The 15809-nt window shown below is 39.3% G+C and overlaps 1 protein-coding gene across 1 annotated transcript in view; it reads left to right on the top strand.

Annotated features, from left to right (window-relative positions):
- The window catches only part of GRXCR2 (glutaredoxin and cysteine rich domain containing 2), a 143662-nt gene that overhangs the window by 65934 nt on the left and 61919 nt on the right, over nt 1–15809 (top strand). The window lies entirely within an intron of this gene.

Here is a 15809-nt window from a genome sequence, read left to right as displayed (position 1 = left end):
AAAATCCAAATCCTTTTTCTGACCTATCAGGCCGGACGTGATCTGGCTCTTGCTCAGCCACCAACTTACCCCCGCCTCTCCCCTTCACTCACACACTCCAGTGCCCCTGGCCTTTTCTTTTTCCTCAGGACAGTTTAAGTTTTTCTGCCAAGGGGTATTTGTTCACGTTCTTCCTTCTGCCTGCAACACGCTTTCTAGTTATTCTCCCCTACTTTACTTTCTTCACCTCCTCCTCTGCAAGTTTTAGCTTAAATGCCACTTCCTCGGGGAAGCCTTCCTTGATTCTCATGACTAGAAAGTTTATCATCCTACGCTTCATGATAGTTATCACAATTGTAATTCACTAATTGTTATAATAATTTACTAAATGCCTGATTCCCCCAAATAGACGGCAGGTTCCAAGAGAGCAAAGCACTTATGATAGACAAACTACTGGATCCCTCGTACTTAACATAGTCACCGGCATGTGGTTGATGCTTAATAAATGTTTGTTGAAAAAAAAAAATAAATAAAAATAAATAAATATTTGTTGAATGGGTTTATGAATGAATGAATGAATGAATGAATGAATGGTGTTCTTAAAAAACTGTGTCTGGGCAGATGTACATCATATTGCTGATAATGGTTTTATATTGGCGACCTCTTGGATGCCACTTGGATGTTCTCAGCCACACCTCTAATGCTAAGAAGTTTCACCAGATTCAGGTGAATGCTACCTGGCGCTGTCGGGACCCTGCCATGCACCTCTTGCTTCCTGTCGTCAGCTTCTCTGATGTTGCAATAGGGACACCCGTGGGAACTTGCTCTCCAGTAACAAGTGCATGATCCAAAACTGTGGACCACCTTTCACTAATGAGGAATCTATGCATAAATTCTTCCTCCGTTCAGCCTTTGGAGTGGGCAGTCCTGAGATTTCATAAGGCTTTTCAGAAGGTTCTGTGGGACGAGTTGCACTCATCGTTGGGTGGCTAATACAATAACGCGTCCTTATGTTATCTCTCCCTCATTCCCTGTAACACTCTTTCATCCCTAACCCTTGCCCCCAAATAAATTACCTCAGGCCAGCAAGCCTTTGTCTCAGGCTAAGATAGTTTCTTTCTTTCTTTTTTTTTTTTTTTGGTAGCACCACGTGGCTTGTGGGATCTCAGTTCCCTGACCAGGGATTGAACCCAGGCCCTTGGCAGTGAGCACAGAGTCCTAAGCACTGGACTGCCAGGGAAGTCCCTCAAATTTAAAATTAAATCACAAAATAGCTATGCAGACAATTTTTTTAAACATCTTTATTGGAGTATAATTGCTTTACAATGGTGTGTTAGTTTCTACTTTATAACAAAGTGACTCAGCTATACATATACACATATCCCTGTATCTCCTCCTTCTTGTGTCTCCCTCCCACCCTCCCTATGCTATCCCTCTAGGTGGTCACAAAGCACGGAGATGATCTCCCTGTGCTATGCAGCTACTTGCCATTAGCTATCTATTTTACATTTGATACTGTGTATATATGTCAATTCCACTCTCTCACTTTGTCCCAGCTTACCCTTCCCCCTCACTGTGTCCTGAAGTCCATTCTCTACGTTTGAGTCTTTTTTTTTTTTTTTTGCGGTACGCGGACCTCTCACTGCTGTGGCCTCTCCCGTTGCGGAGCACAGCCTCCGCACACGCAGGCTCAGCGGCCGCCATTGGCTCACGGGCCCAGCCGCTCCGCGGCATGTGGGATCTTTCCGGACAGGGGCACGAACCCGTGTCCCCTGCATCGGCACGCGGACTCTCAACCACTGCACCACCAGGGAAGCCCTACGTCTGCGTCTTTATTCCTGTCCTGCCCCTAGGTTCTTCATGACCAATTATTTTAAATTTTTTTTTAGATTCCATATATATGTGTTAGCATATGGTATTTGTTTTACTCTTTTTTTTTTTACATCGTTATTGGAGTATAATTGCTTTCCAATGGTGTGTTAGTTTCTGCTTTATAACAAAGTGAATCAGTTATACATATACATATGTTCCCATATCTCTTCCCTCTTGCATCTCCCTCCCTCCCACCCTCCCTATTCCACCCCTCTAGGTGATCACAAAGCACCGAGCTGATCTCCCTGTGCTATGTGGCTGCTTACCACTAGCTATCTATTTTACGTTTGGTAGTGTATATATGTCCATGCCACTCTCTCACTTTGTCACAGCTTCCCCTTCCCCTTCTCCATATCCTCAAATCCATTCTCTAGTAGGTCTGCGTCTTTATTCCTGTCTTACCCCTAGGTTCTTCATGACATTTTTTTTTCTTAAATTCCATATATATGTGTTAGCATACGGTATTTGTTTCTCTTTCTGACTTACTTCACTCTGTATGACAGACTCTAGGTCCGTTCTCCTCATTACAAATAGCTCAATTTCGTTTCTTTTTATGGCTGAGTAATATTCCATTTTATATATGTGCCACATCTTCTTTATCCATTCATCTGTCAATTGACACTTAGGTTTCTTCCATGTCCTGACTATTGTACATAGAGCTGCAACGAACATTGTGGTACATGACTCTCTTTGAATTGTGGTTTGCTCAGGGTATATGCCCTGTAGTGGGATTTCTGGGTCGTATGGTAGTTCTATTTTTAGTTTTCTAAGGAACCTCCATACTGTTCTCCATAGTGGTTGTATCAATTTACATTCCCACCAACAGTGCAAGAGTGTTCCCTTTTCTCCACACCCTCTCTAGCATTTATTGTTTGTAGATTTTTTCATGATGCCCATTCTGACTGGTGTGAGGTGATACCTCCTTGTAGTTTTGATTTGCATTTCTCTAATGATTAGTGGTGTTGAGCATTCTTTCATGTGTTTGCTGGCAATCTGTATGTCTTCTTTAGAGAAATGTCTATTTAGGTCTTCTGCCCATTTTTGGATTGGGTTGTTTGTTTTGTTGATATTGAGCTGCATGAGCTGCTTGTAAATTTTGGAGATTAAACCTTTGTCAGTTGCTTCATTTGCAAATATTTTCTCCCATTCTGAGGGTTGTCTTTTCGACTTGTTTATGGGTTCCTTTGCTGTGAAAAAGCTTTTAAGTTTCATTAGGTCCATTTGTTTATTTTTGTTTTTATTTCCATTTCTCTGGGAGGTGTGTCAAAAAGGATCTTGCTGTGATTTATGTCATAGAGTGTTCTGCCTATGTTTTCCTCTAAGAGTTTGATAGTGTCTGGCCTTACATTTAGGTCTTTAATCCATTTTGAGTTTATTTTTGTGTATAGTGCTAGGGAGTGTTCTAATTTCATTCTTTTACATATAGCTGTCCAGTTTTACCAGCACCACTTCTTGAAGAGGCCGTCTTTTCTCCATTTTTACTCTCGCCTCCTTTATCAAAAATAAGGTGACCATATGTGTGTGGGTTTATCTCTGGGATTTTTATGCTGTTCCATTGATCTATATTTCTGTTTTTTTGCCAGTACCATGCTGTCTTGATTACTGTAGCTTTGTAGTATAGTCTGAAGTCAGGGAGCCTGATTCCTCCAGCTCCGTTTTTCTTTCTCAAGATTGCTTTGGCTATTCGGGGTGTTTTGTATTTCCATACAAATTGTGAAATTTTTTGTTTTAGTTCTGTGAAAAATGCCGTTGGTAGTTTGATAGGGATTGCATTGAATCTGTAGATTGCTTTGGGTAATATAGTTATTTTCACAATGTTGATCCTTCCCATCTAAGAACATGGTATACCTCTAATCTGTTGGTATCATCTTTCATTTCTTTCATCAATGTCTTATAGTTTTCTGCATACAGGTCTTTTGTCTCCTTAGGTAGGTTTATTCCTAGGTATTTTATTCTTTTTGTTGCAGTGGTAAATGGGAGTGTTTCCTTAATATCTCTTTCAGATTTTTCATCATTAGTGTATAGGAATGCAAGAGATTTCTGTGCATTAATTTTGTATCCTGCTACTTTACCAGATTTATTGATTAGCTCTAGTAGTTTTCTGGTAGCATCTTTAGGATTCTCTATGTGTAGTATCCTGTCATCTGCAATCAGTAACGGCTTTACTTCTTCTTTTCTGATATAGATTCCTTTTATTTCTTTTTCTTCTCTCATTTCTGTGGCCAAAACTTCCAAAACTATGTTGAATAATGTGAGAGTGGGCAACCTTATCTTCTTCCTGATTTTAGTGGAAATGTTTTCAATTTTTTCAGCATTGAGGACGATGTTGGCTGTGGGTTTGTCATATATGGCCATTATTATGTTGAGGAAAATTCCCTCTATTCCTACTTTCTGGAGGGTTTTTATCATAAATGGATGTTGAATTTTCTTGAAAGCTTTTTCTGCATCTACTGAGATGATCGTATGGTTTTTCTCCTTCAATTTGTTAATTTGGTTTATCACATTGATTGATTTGTGTATATTGAAGAATACTTGCATTCCTGGGATAAACCCCACTTGACCATGGTGTATGATCCTTTTAATGTGCTGTTGGATTCTGTTTGCTAGTATTTTGTTGAGGATTTTTGCATCTATATTCATCAGTGATATTGGCCTGTAGTTTTCTTTCTTTGTGACATCCTTGTCTGGTTTTGGTATCAGGGTGATGGTGCCCTCGTAGAATGAGTTTGGGAGTGTTCCTTCCTCTGCTATATTTTCTAAGAGTTTGAGAAGTATAGGTGTTAGCTCTTCTCTAAATGTTTGATAGAATTCGCCTGTGAAGCCATCTGGTCCTGGGCTTTTGTTTGTTGGAAGATTTTTAATCAGTCTCAATTTAAGTGCTTGTGATTGGTCTGTTTATATTTTCTACTTCTTCCTGGTTCATTCTCGGAAGCTTGTACTTTTCTAAGAATTTGTCCATTTCTTCCAGGTTGTCCGTTTTATTGGCATATAGTTGCTTGTAGGAATTTCTCACGGTCCTTTGTATCTCTGCAATGTCAGTTGTTATTTCTCCTTTTTCATTTCTAATTCTATTGATTTGAGTCTTCTCCCTTTTTTTCTTGATGAGTCTGGCTAATGGTTTATCAATTTTGTTTATGTACTCAAAGAACCAGATTTCAGTTTTATTGATCTTTGCTATTGTTTCTTTCATTTCTTTTTCATTTATTTCTGATCTGATATTTTTGATTTCTTTCCTTCTTCTAACTTTGGGGATTTTTTGTTCTTCTTTCTCTAATTGCTTTGGGTGTAAGGTTAGGTTGTTTATTTGAGGTGTTTCTTGTTTCTTGAGATAGGACTGTATTACTATAAACTTCCTTCTTAGAACTGCTTTTGCTGCATCCCATAGGTTTTGGTTAATCATGTTTTCACTGTCATTTGTTTCTAGGTGTTTTTTGAGTTCCTCTCTGATTTCGTCAGTGATCTCTTGGTTATTTAGTAGTGTATTATTTAGCCTCTATGTGTTTGTATTTTTTACAGATATTTTCCTGTAACTGATATCTAGTCTCATGGTGTTGTGGTCGGAAAAGATACTTGATACTTGATTTCAATTTTCTTAAATTTACTGATGCTTGATTTGTGACCCAAGATATGATCTATCCTGGAGAATGTTTCATGAGAATTTGAGAAGAAAATGTATTCTGTTGTTTTTGGATGGAATGTCCTATAAATACAATTCAGTCCATCTTGTTTAATGTATCATTTAAAGCTTGTGTTTCCTTATTTATTTTCATTTTGGATGATCTGTCCATTGGCGAAAGTGAGGAGTTAAAGTCCCCTACTATGATTGTGTTACTGTCGATTTCCCCTTTTATGGCTGTTAGCATTTGCCTTATGTATTGATGTGCTCCTATGTTGGGTGCATAAATATTTACAATTGTTATATATTCATCTTGGATTGATCCCTTGATCATTATGTAGTGTCTTTCTTTGTCTCTTGTAATAGTCTTTATTTTAAAGTCTCTTTGGTATGATGTGAGAATTGCTACTCTAGCTTTCTTTTGATTTCCATTTGCATGGAATATCTTTTTCCATCCCCTCACTTTCAGTCTGTATGTGTCCCTAGGTCTGAAGTGGGTCTCTTGTAGACAGCATATATACAAGTCTTGTTTTTGTATCCATTCAGCCAGTCTATGTCTTTTGGTTGGAGCACTTTATCCATTTACATTTAAGGTAATTATCCATATGTATGTTCCTATTACCATTTTATTAATTGTTTTGGGTTTGTTATGGTAGGTGTTTTCCGTCTCTTCTCTTTCCTGCCTAGAGAAGTTCCTTTAGCATTTATTGTAAAGCTGGTTTGGTGGTGCTGAATTCTCTTAGCTTTTGCTTGTCTGTAAAGGTTTAATTTCTCTGTTGGACCTGAATGAGATCCTTGCTGGGTAGAGTAATCTCGGTTGTAGGTTTTTCCCTTTCATCACTTTAAATATGTCCTGCCATTCCCTTTTGTCTTCCAGAGTTTCTGCTGAAAAATCAGCTGTTAACCTTATGGGGATTCCCTTGTATATTATTTGTTGCTTTTCCCTTGCTGCTTTTAATATTTTTTCTTTGTATTTAATTTTTGATAGTTTGATAATATGTGTCTTGGTGTGTTTCTCCTTGGATTTATCCTGTATGGAACTCTCTGTGCTTCCTGGACATGATTGACTATTTCCTTTCCCATATTAGGGAAGTTTTTGCCTATAATCTCTTCAAATATTTTCTCAGTCCATTTTTTTTCTCTTCTTCTTCTGGGACCCCTATAATTCGAATGTTGATGCGTTGAATGTTGTCCCAGAGGTCTCTGAGACTGTCTTCAGTTCTTTTCATTCTTTTTTCTTTTCTGCTCTCTGGTGGTTATTTCCACTATTTTATCTTGCAGCTCACCTATCTGTTCTTCTGCCTCAGTTATTCTACTGTTGATTCCTTCTAGAGAATTTTTAATTTCATTTATTGTGTTGTCCATCATTGTTTGTTTGCTCTTTAGCTCTTCTAGGTCCTTGTTAAACGTTTCTTGTATTTTCTCCATTCTATTTCCAAGATTTTGGATCATCTTTACTATTATTACTCTGAATTCTGTTTCAGGTACACTGCCTTTTTCCTCTTCATTTGTTAGGTCTGGTGGGTGTTTTCCTTGCTTCTTCATCTGCTGTGTGTTTCTCTGTCTTCTCATTTTGCATAACTTACTGTGTTTGGGGTCTCCTTTTCACAAGTTGCAGGTTCGTAGTTACTGTTGTTTTTGGTGTCTACCCCCAGTGGCTAAGGTTGGTTCAGTGGTTTGTGTAGGCTTCCTGGTAGAGGGGACTGGTGCCTGTGTTCTGGTGGATGAGGCTGGATCTTGCCTTTCTGGTGGGCAGGTCCGCATCCGGTGGTGTGTTTTGGGGTGTCTGTGACCTTATTATGATTTTAGGCAGCCTCTTTGCTAATGGGTGGCATTGTGTTCCTGTCTTGCTAGTTGTTTAAAGGGTGTCCAGCACTGTAGCTTGCTGGTCGTTGAGTGGAGCTGGGTCTTTGCATTGAGATGGAGATCTCTGAGAGAGCTTTCGCCATTTGATATTATGTGGGGCCGGGAGGTCTCCAGTGGACCAATGTCCTGAACTCGGCTCTCTCACCTTAGAGGCACAGGCCTGACACCCAGCTGGAGCACCAAGACCCTGTCAGCCATATGGCTCAGAATAAAAGGGAGAAAAAAATAAAGAAAGAAAGAAAAATAAAATAAATTTATTAAAATAAAAAAGTTAACAATTATTAAAAATTAAAAAGTAATTAAAGAAAGAAAGAAGAGAGCAACCAAACCAAAAAACACATCCACCAATGATAACAAGTTCTAAACGCTATACTGAAAAAAAGTCCAAAAAACAGACAGAATGTTAGGACAAATGGTAAAAAGCAAAGCTATAGAGACAAAATCACACAAAGAAGTATATACATACACACTCACAAAAAAAGCAAAAGGAAAAAAAAATATATATATATATATATAAAAGGAAGAGAGCAACCAAATCAATAAACAAATCTACCAATGATAATAAACTCTGAATACTAAACTAAGATAAACATAAAACCAGAAACAAATTAGATGCCAAAAGCAAACCCCAAGTCTACAGTTGCTCCCAACATCCACTGCCTCAATTTTGGAATGATTCGTTGTCTATCCAGGTATTCCACAGATTCAGGGTACATCAAGTTGATTGTTGAGATTTAATCCGCTGCTCCTGAGGCTGCTGGGAGAGATTTCCCTTTCTCTTCTTTGTTCGCCCAGCTCCTTGGGTTCAGCTTTGGATTTGGCCCCACCTCTGCATGTAGGTCACCCTCTGGCATCTGTTCTTTGCCCAGACAGGACGGGGTTAAAGGAGCGGCTGATTCGGGGGCTCTGGCTCACCCAGTCTGCGGGGAGGGAGGGGTACGGAATGCGGGGCCAGCCTGAGGGGGCAGAGGCCAGCGTGACATTGCAACAGCCTGAGGCATGCCGTGTGTTCTCCCGGGGAAGTTGTCCCTGGATCGTGGGACCCTGGCAGTGGTGGGCTGCACAAGCTCCTGGGAGATGAGGTGTGAATAGTGACCTGTGCTCGCACACAGGCTTCTTGGTGGCTGCAGCAGCAGCCTTAGCGTTTCATGCCCATCTCTGGTGTCCACACTTATAGCCGTGGCTCGCACCCATCTCTGGAGCTCATTTAGGCGGTGCTCTGAATCCCCTGTCCTTGTGCACCCCGAAACAATGGTCTCTTGCCTCTTAGGCAGGTCCAGACTTTTTCCCAGACTCCCTCCCAGCTAGGTGTGGCGCACTAGCCCCCTTCAGGCTGTGTTCACGCAACCAACCCCCGTCGTCTTCCTGGGATATGACCTCTGAAGCCGGAGCCTCAGCTCCCAGCCCCCACCCGTCCCAGCGGGTGAGCAGACAAGCCTCTAGGGCTGGTGAGTCCTGGCTGGCACTGATCCTCTGTGTGGGAATCTCTCTGCTTTGCCCTCCGCACCCCTGTTGCTGCGCTCTCCTCTGTGGCTCTGAGAGTTCACCCTCGCCACCCCCTGTCTCCGCCAGTGAAGGGGCTTCCTAGCATGTGGAAAGTTTCCCTCCCTCACGGCTCCCTCCCAGAGGTGCAAGTCCCATCCCTATTCTTTTGTCTCTGTTTTTTCTTTTTTCTTTGGCCCTACCCAGGTATGTGGGGGAGTTTCTTGCCTTTTGGGAAGTCTGAGGTCTTCTGCCAGTGTTCAGTAGGTGTTCTGTTGGAGTTGTTCCACATGTCGATGTATTTCTGATGTATTTGTGGGGAGGAAGGTGATCTCTACGCCTTACTCCTCCGCCATCTTGAAGGCCTCTCCCGCAGACAATTTTTGTCAATGAAATTTATTTACTTTTTCGAATTATAACGTTAGAGGTGTGCTGTTTTCATTTGACCTGCTCTTAACACTTTGGTGGTCTCAGGAGCTTTGCCATAAGCTTAGTCATTCATAACCCAATCCATAAGTCCATCAAAGGAGTTCAGGTCACTGGAAATCTAAGGTATTATAACTGAAAGGTCATGAAGACTCTCTTGACTGTCACTGGACTCTTGTTGGCAGAGCCCATGCTTTGTAATTCTTTGCTCCCTGTCCTTAGTACCTAGTATAAATTTGGATATAGGTTTTAAATATTTAAATCGAGCTATATTATCTGTTTCCATGATGCTGAATTTGCCTCTGTGATTTGGTTTTCTAATGCTATTGGGAAACCTTTGGAACTATTCAAGGAGAGGAATGATTGGAGAAAAGTGGGCACGTTTCCAATAGTGGAAATGTGTAGGAAAGTAGAACGGCAGGGGTTGAATGGCTATTTAGACCTTCCGTCTTTCTCTGAAAGATGCAGGCCCATAATGAAGTTAACTGTGAGATTTCCTTTCTAATCAGGAGTATGTCTGTCTAATCAGGTCAGGAATGTACTTTAGGGAATTCCTATGCAAGCACCAGACCCGCAGTGACCCAAAGTCTTGGCAAGGATAAAGAGTCATCCCAAATTTTCTAGAGTTGACTAATGGTCTTTAAGTTTAATGAGAAACAGTATGAACCAGCAGTCACCTGGTCTGAATCCTAGCCCTGCCAGGTCCTCTGTCCCTTGGATTCCTCATGTTTAAAATGAAGTTATTAATGAAATCTATCTCATTGGGTTGTTCTGGGCAGTCTATGAAACGATGCATCCAATAAGTGCTTAATAGATGTAAGATTCTGTTCATCTATTTCATTTTTGTAAGCAAATCCCAGAAGAGACCCAGAAGCCGGGTGATTCTCACTCTCACCCAAACTCAACCCCAAGGAAGAATATGCTGGGCCATTTGGCTGGTCAGTTCTGTTTTTTTTTTTGTTTTTTTTTTTGCGGTATGCGGGCCTCTCACTGTTGTGGCCTCTCCCGTTGCGGAGCACAGGCTCCGGACGCGCAGGCTCAGCGGCCATGGCTCACGGGCCCAGCCGCTCCGCGGCATGTGGGATCTTCCCGGACCGGGGCACGAACCCGTGTCCCCTGCATCGGCAGGCGGACTCTTAACCACTGTGCCACCAGGGAAGCCCTGGTCAGCTTTTTATTGACCAAAATGCTCTAACACAATGTATCACTAAGCTCAGCTATTTGCATTCCATCTTTTTTTTTTTTTTTAATTTTTAAAAATAAAATCACTTTTTTGTTAAAATAAATTTATTTTAAAAGGAAACTTAAAAAATACTCCTGTAACTGGAAAACCAGTTTCATCTGCTGCAATTTGAAAGCAAAAGTACATTTCGTTAAAACAGTAAAATGCCATTGAATTCCAATTAAATGATGCTGCCTGCCTACGTCTGAACTTGAGGCCTAAGCAATTTGTTAAAAAGGGAGAATTAGTAAGTGTTATAGAGGCATTGAAGAGTAGCCCTAAACTGAGGCTTTCTTCTTGATGTCATCAAAGGAGTGAAGGAGAAATGAATCACTTTCTCACTGTGTGATTCACTGTTATTTGCTTTGTGTTGGGGTACCCTCAGCTTTGGAAAACTTTGTTCCAGTGTATTATAAAGGAACTGGAATGATGCAAAGAACCAAAAGGAGGGCAGAATCCTACGCATTTTCTGTGTCATAAATGTTGGTTCAACCACCTCTGCATCTGGTGAAAGTCTTACTTGCATTTTTTTCCTCTTAATTTTTAATAAATACAATGGTCTACTAAACATAGTTGTAGTCTTTCCTCTCCATAGGATTTGAAGGGAGTGCTAAAGACAGCTGTGTGAGAGGAGAAAGTAGGAAAGTGAGAATGCATCTTACCATTCTATTAATATTAAAAAAATAATTCAGCTGGTTAAATCCAAGTAAAGTCTGTAGTCTAGTTATTACAGTATGCCAGTGTCCTAGTTTTTATACTGTATTATTGTTATGTATGATGTTATCATTGAGGGAAGACTGGTGAAGGGTGCAGGGGATTTCTCTGTACTAATTCCATGTTTGCAACTTCTTGTGAGTCTATAATTATTTCAAAAAAAAAAAAAACAAAGAAAAGAAACCAGTAAAAAAATTAGCCAAAATCTTACAAATATGTCCTTATTTGACCCTGAAATACCACTTCTAGAAATTTATACTACTGCAACAGGTATATACCCCAGTATGTTCCTCATATAATTATTTATGGTATTTGAAACATCCTTAATGTCCAATAATAGGGGAATGGGTAAATAAATGGTGGCATAGATAGATAGATAGATATTATAGCTATTGAAAGTTATAGTGGAGATGTATATTTAATGACATAAAGGACATGCACAATTAAGTAAATATAGAAACTTACAAGCCATATGAGCCCAGGTTATTTAAGAATGATATGTAGATATATATTATTGAGACTAGAAGAATGTATGCCCAAATGTCAGTAAGAGTTATTTCTGGCCACTAGACTTATCAATTGATTTTAATTTTTTTATTTTGCTCATGTGTATTTGTAGTTTTTCTACAATGAATGTATGTTACTAGTGTAATAAATTTTTCAAAGATAATAAAACTAGCTTAAATCATTATAGATTTACTAAAACATTTACAACAGACAGAGTTAAATCCTGTAACACTAATAATCTATGCATTACAATTGATAAGATAGCCATTGGAAAGAAAAATAAATCACAAAGCTCCGAAATTGCTGTATGTAGATGTTAATCCACAATAGATACTGTGCCTTACAAAAGAAAAGGGCTGTGGTCAGTTACTTCACTCATAACCAGTCTTTCTCCTTTTCCTTTACTGTTTCTTTCTCAGTAAATGTTTTGATTCAAAACCATGAGCAGGATGCACCCTTAATACTTATTAAACTCAGGGCAAGTCTGTGCAAGAGCTGACTATTTGCCTAGGCTAATGAGTAACCACGATCTAGTACTTTTGATCACAGTTGGGAAAGTTACAAAACTTAGTAATTCCTTACTTGCCCTGATTAGTCCTACATGCCTTTCTTCATAGGTAAGTCTTCTAGGATAATATGAAAATACATGGTAAACAAATGTCTTCCTCCTTTTAAAAAAATTTATTATTTATTTGGTTGCACTGGGTCTTAGTTGTGGCAGGCGGGCTCCTTAGTTGTGGCATGTGAACTCTTAGTTGTGGCATGCATGTAGGATCTAGTTCACTGACCAGGGATTGAACCTGGGCCCACTGAATTGGGAGCACAGAGTCTTAATCAGTGTGCTACCAGGGAAGTCCCCTATCTTCCTCTTTTTTAAAAGAGAGAAGTAGAATTATTTTTCTGTAACTGACTGTAAATATTTGCCAAATCAATTAGACATTTTTTTGGGCCCTGTGATGGTGCTGATTATATATTAATTATATAAAATATTACTTACTCACTTGTCCCTGTAAATTGTTTCTCTTCCAAATAATCCCTGTTCCTTCGTGCAGGAACCGTTTGTGTTGTTCATTTGCACCTGAGACAAATAAGTGCTTAATAAATATTTGCTGAGTGGTGAGGATGACTCATTTGTGCTTGGAATTCTCACTGCAATCCTAGGGAGAAAGCCTGGGACTTGGAATCTGCAGACATGTTTAGGAAACTCACCTCTGCCGCTGACAGCTCTGTGACCCCAGGTGTTCAATAGCTCTAAGCCCCATCCGCAAAAGTGCTATCAGTAACATGTAATTCTCAGGCATGGCATAAGGAATAAACCTCCTAATATGCATTGGTAGCATTAGAGCAGTATCTGGTACAGAGTAGTTGCTTGAAAGATACTAGTTGACAATACCTGAATTCCTCCTTTTGTCCTAGCTGTAAATGGCCTCTTTCTGCCATTGTTTCTGACTTACTATAGTGGTTAAGAGTGTAAGCTCTGAAGTCAGAAGGCCTGTGCCATCTTTTTTTTTTTTAATTTTTATAAGAGAATAGTTGCTTTACAATGTTGTGTTAGTTTCTGCTGTACAGCAAAGTGAATCAGCTATATGTATACATATATCCCCTGTTTTTTGGATTTTCTTCCCATTTAGGTCACCACAGAGCATTGAGTAGAGTCCCCTGTGCTATACAGTAGGTTCTCATTAGTTATCTATTTTATACATGGTGGTGTATATATGTCAATCCCGATCTCCCAATTCATCCTATCTCCCCCTTCTCCCCTTGGTATCCATACCTTTGTTCTCTACATCTGTGTATCCATTTCTGCTTTGCAAATAAGTTCATCTGTACCCTTTTTCTAGATTCCACATATAAGTGATATTACCTGATATTTGTTTTTCTCTTTCTGACTTATGCCATCTTATTAAATAAGAGGATGACTTAGAGCAAGTTGATTAAACACTCTGTACTTGGTTTTCTCATCTGTACAACAGGGATGATAATAATAGCGCTCATTCCATAGGATCATTGTAGGCATACACTGAGAAGATGCTTATAAAATGCTTCAAAGAGTGTGACACAGAGTAAGTGCTAAGTAAAGGTTAGCCATTATCCTCTTACCAGGCCTTACCTCTTATCATTTATGGTGTTGCATCTAAAGTACAATTTAAAACTGAGCCCAACTCCTGGCTTCTTCTTTTCCTGAAGGAGTCATTCATTCCGATTTGGCCATTACATGATTGTCAACTCACAGAGTAGCCGCAGTGGTCTTGAGCGTTGTAGCATCTTATAGACTTTAAGAGGGGGCGGGGGCTTGCTATTATGTTAGAATAAACAATAACAATGAACATTATTTTGTGCCAGATTCTGCGCAAAAAACGATAACCCTAGTATTACCCCAATCTTAATAGATTAGGAGACAGTTTTAGAGAGGTTTATGTTTTGCCCCAACTAGTGCTTGGGGGAACGTCAAGACTTATGCCCAGGCAATCTCTACTCTTAACCTTCAAGTCATCCCATTTGCTACATTTATCATAGAAAAAACGACGCTATTTTTGTGAATTCCTTATTGTAATTTTGATCCGAGATTTTTATTTTTAGTTCCACTCAGTAGAGCCCAAACCTTGGAAACATAAGCAGCCTTCACACAGTAACATCGGGTTAATCTACAAGGAACAGAAATGGAAATAAGCCTGAAACATAAATGGAGAAAATATAGGGGGTATTTTTTTTAGATGAAACGATGAGAAGTGCCAAAAACTAAATAAAGACTAGTCAATATATTTGGATAAAAATTCCTTTTGTTTTTAACAACAAATGGAGAATTCCATAAAAATAACCAGAATTATTATCTCATTTTGTTTTCACGCCCAATTTATGACTGTGAAATAACTTGTCAGCTAGAACTCTAAAATATATTTGTCCTGCTGCATCTGCCTTTTCCATTTGCAATATTATCTTTGTGGAAATCATCTATGGGTAGATTAGGAGTATAGGAGTACGGTTATTGAAGAAGAGGGCTCACATGTTGGACAGTTCATCTCTTAAAAAACATTTTTTTTTTCGAGGTATAGTTGATTTACAGTGTTGTGTTAATTTCTGCTGTACAGCAAAGTGATTCAGTTACACATGTATACATTCTTTTTCATATTCTTTTCCATTATGGTTTATCACAGGATATTGAATCTAGTTCCCTGTGCTATACAGTAGGACCTTGCTGTTTATCCATTCCATATATAATAGTTTACATCTGCTAATCCCAAACTCCCACTCCATCCCTCCTCCCCCCACCCTCCTCCCCCTGACAACCACAAATCTGTTCTCTATGTCTGTGAGTTGAACAGTTCATCTCTGGTGCCTGTTTCTAAACTCAACTACTCCTTGCTCTTTGCTTGGGGCAAAAAATGGCTTGGATTCTAAACCAACTTCAGTGTTTTGGCATTATCTATTGAAATTTTAAATATGTGTTCCCTTTTACTCAGTAATTTCACATTTAGAAGTTTATTCAAGAGAAATGCCCAAATATACAAAGATACATATAAGGGTTTTTACTGTTACCTTCTTTGTAATTAATGATAAATATCCATCAGGAAGGGATTGTTTATATATACCATAATGTGGTCATACAGAGGAATACATAGATAGATACAATACAAAAGAGAAAATTGTAGGCAGTGTTCATAATACTCATACTACAGAAGGGTTTTGAAAGGATAGACATCAATGATTGCAAACTCAAACGCATATGGGGGCCACACTGGTTTTATGAATGGGTCGGGTAGGTACTGTGACAACCTTGAGAGCACACCCTATGTGAAATCAACTGGCACCACTCAGCTTCAGATAATCATTGCTAATGGGTTGGTGGATTTTTGGATTTTCCAAGAAAAGCTGTAACTTCTCGTGCTACTTTGTGGTAGTCTATTTCCTTCTCTACCGCCTTCAGAGCTCCACAAAAATATCTCAGTTACATGAGCCTTTAGATTTTTATTTTGTGGCAACTAATAGAAATATTAAAAAAAATATTTTAAACTGGATTTTGTCTCGCGGGCTCACAGTATGTGGGCCATACTCTTAGCAATGGCTCTCTCTGGAGAATCATATTATGGGCCAATTTCCACTCTCTATACGTTGCTTTACGTTTGA

This window comes from Delphinapterus leucas, chromosome 3, assembly GCF_059928025.1.
Source record: "Delphinapterus leucas isolate spDelLeu-1000000601 "Yukka" chromosome 3, BTC_Dleu_Yukka2, whole genome shotgun sequence".
NCBI classification, from domain to species: Eukaryota; Metazoa; Chordata; class Mammalia; order Artiodactyla; family Monodontidae; genus Delphinapterus; species Delphinapterus leucas.
Note: the sequence above shows the minus strand (reverse complement) of the source record. Positions and strands in the feature narration are given on the sequence as shown.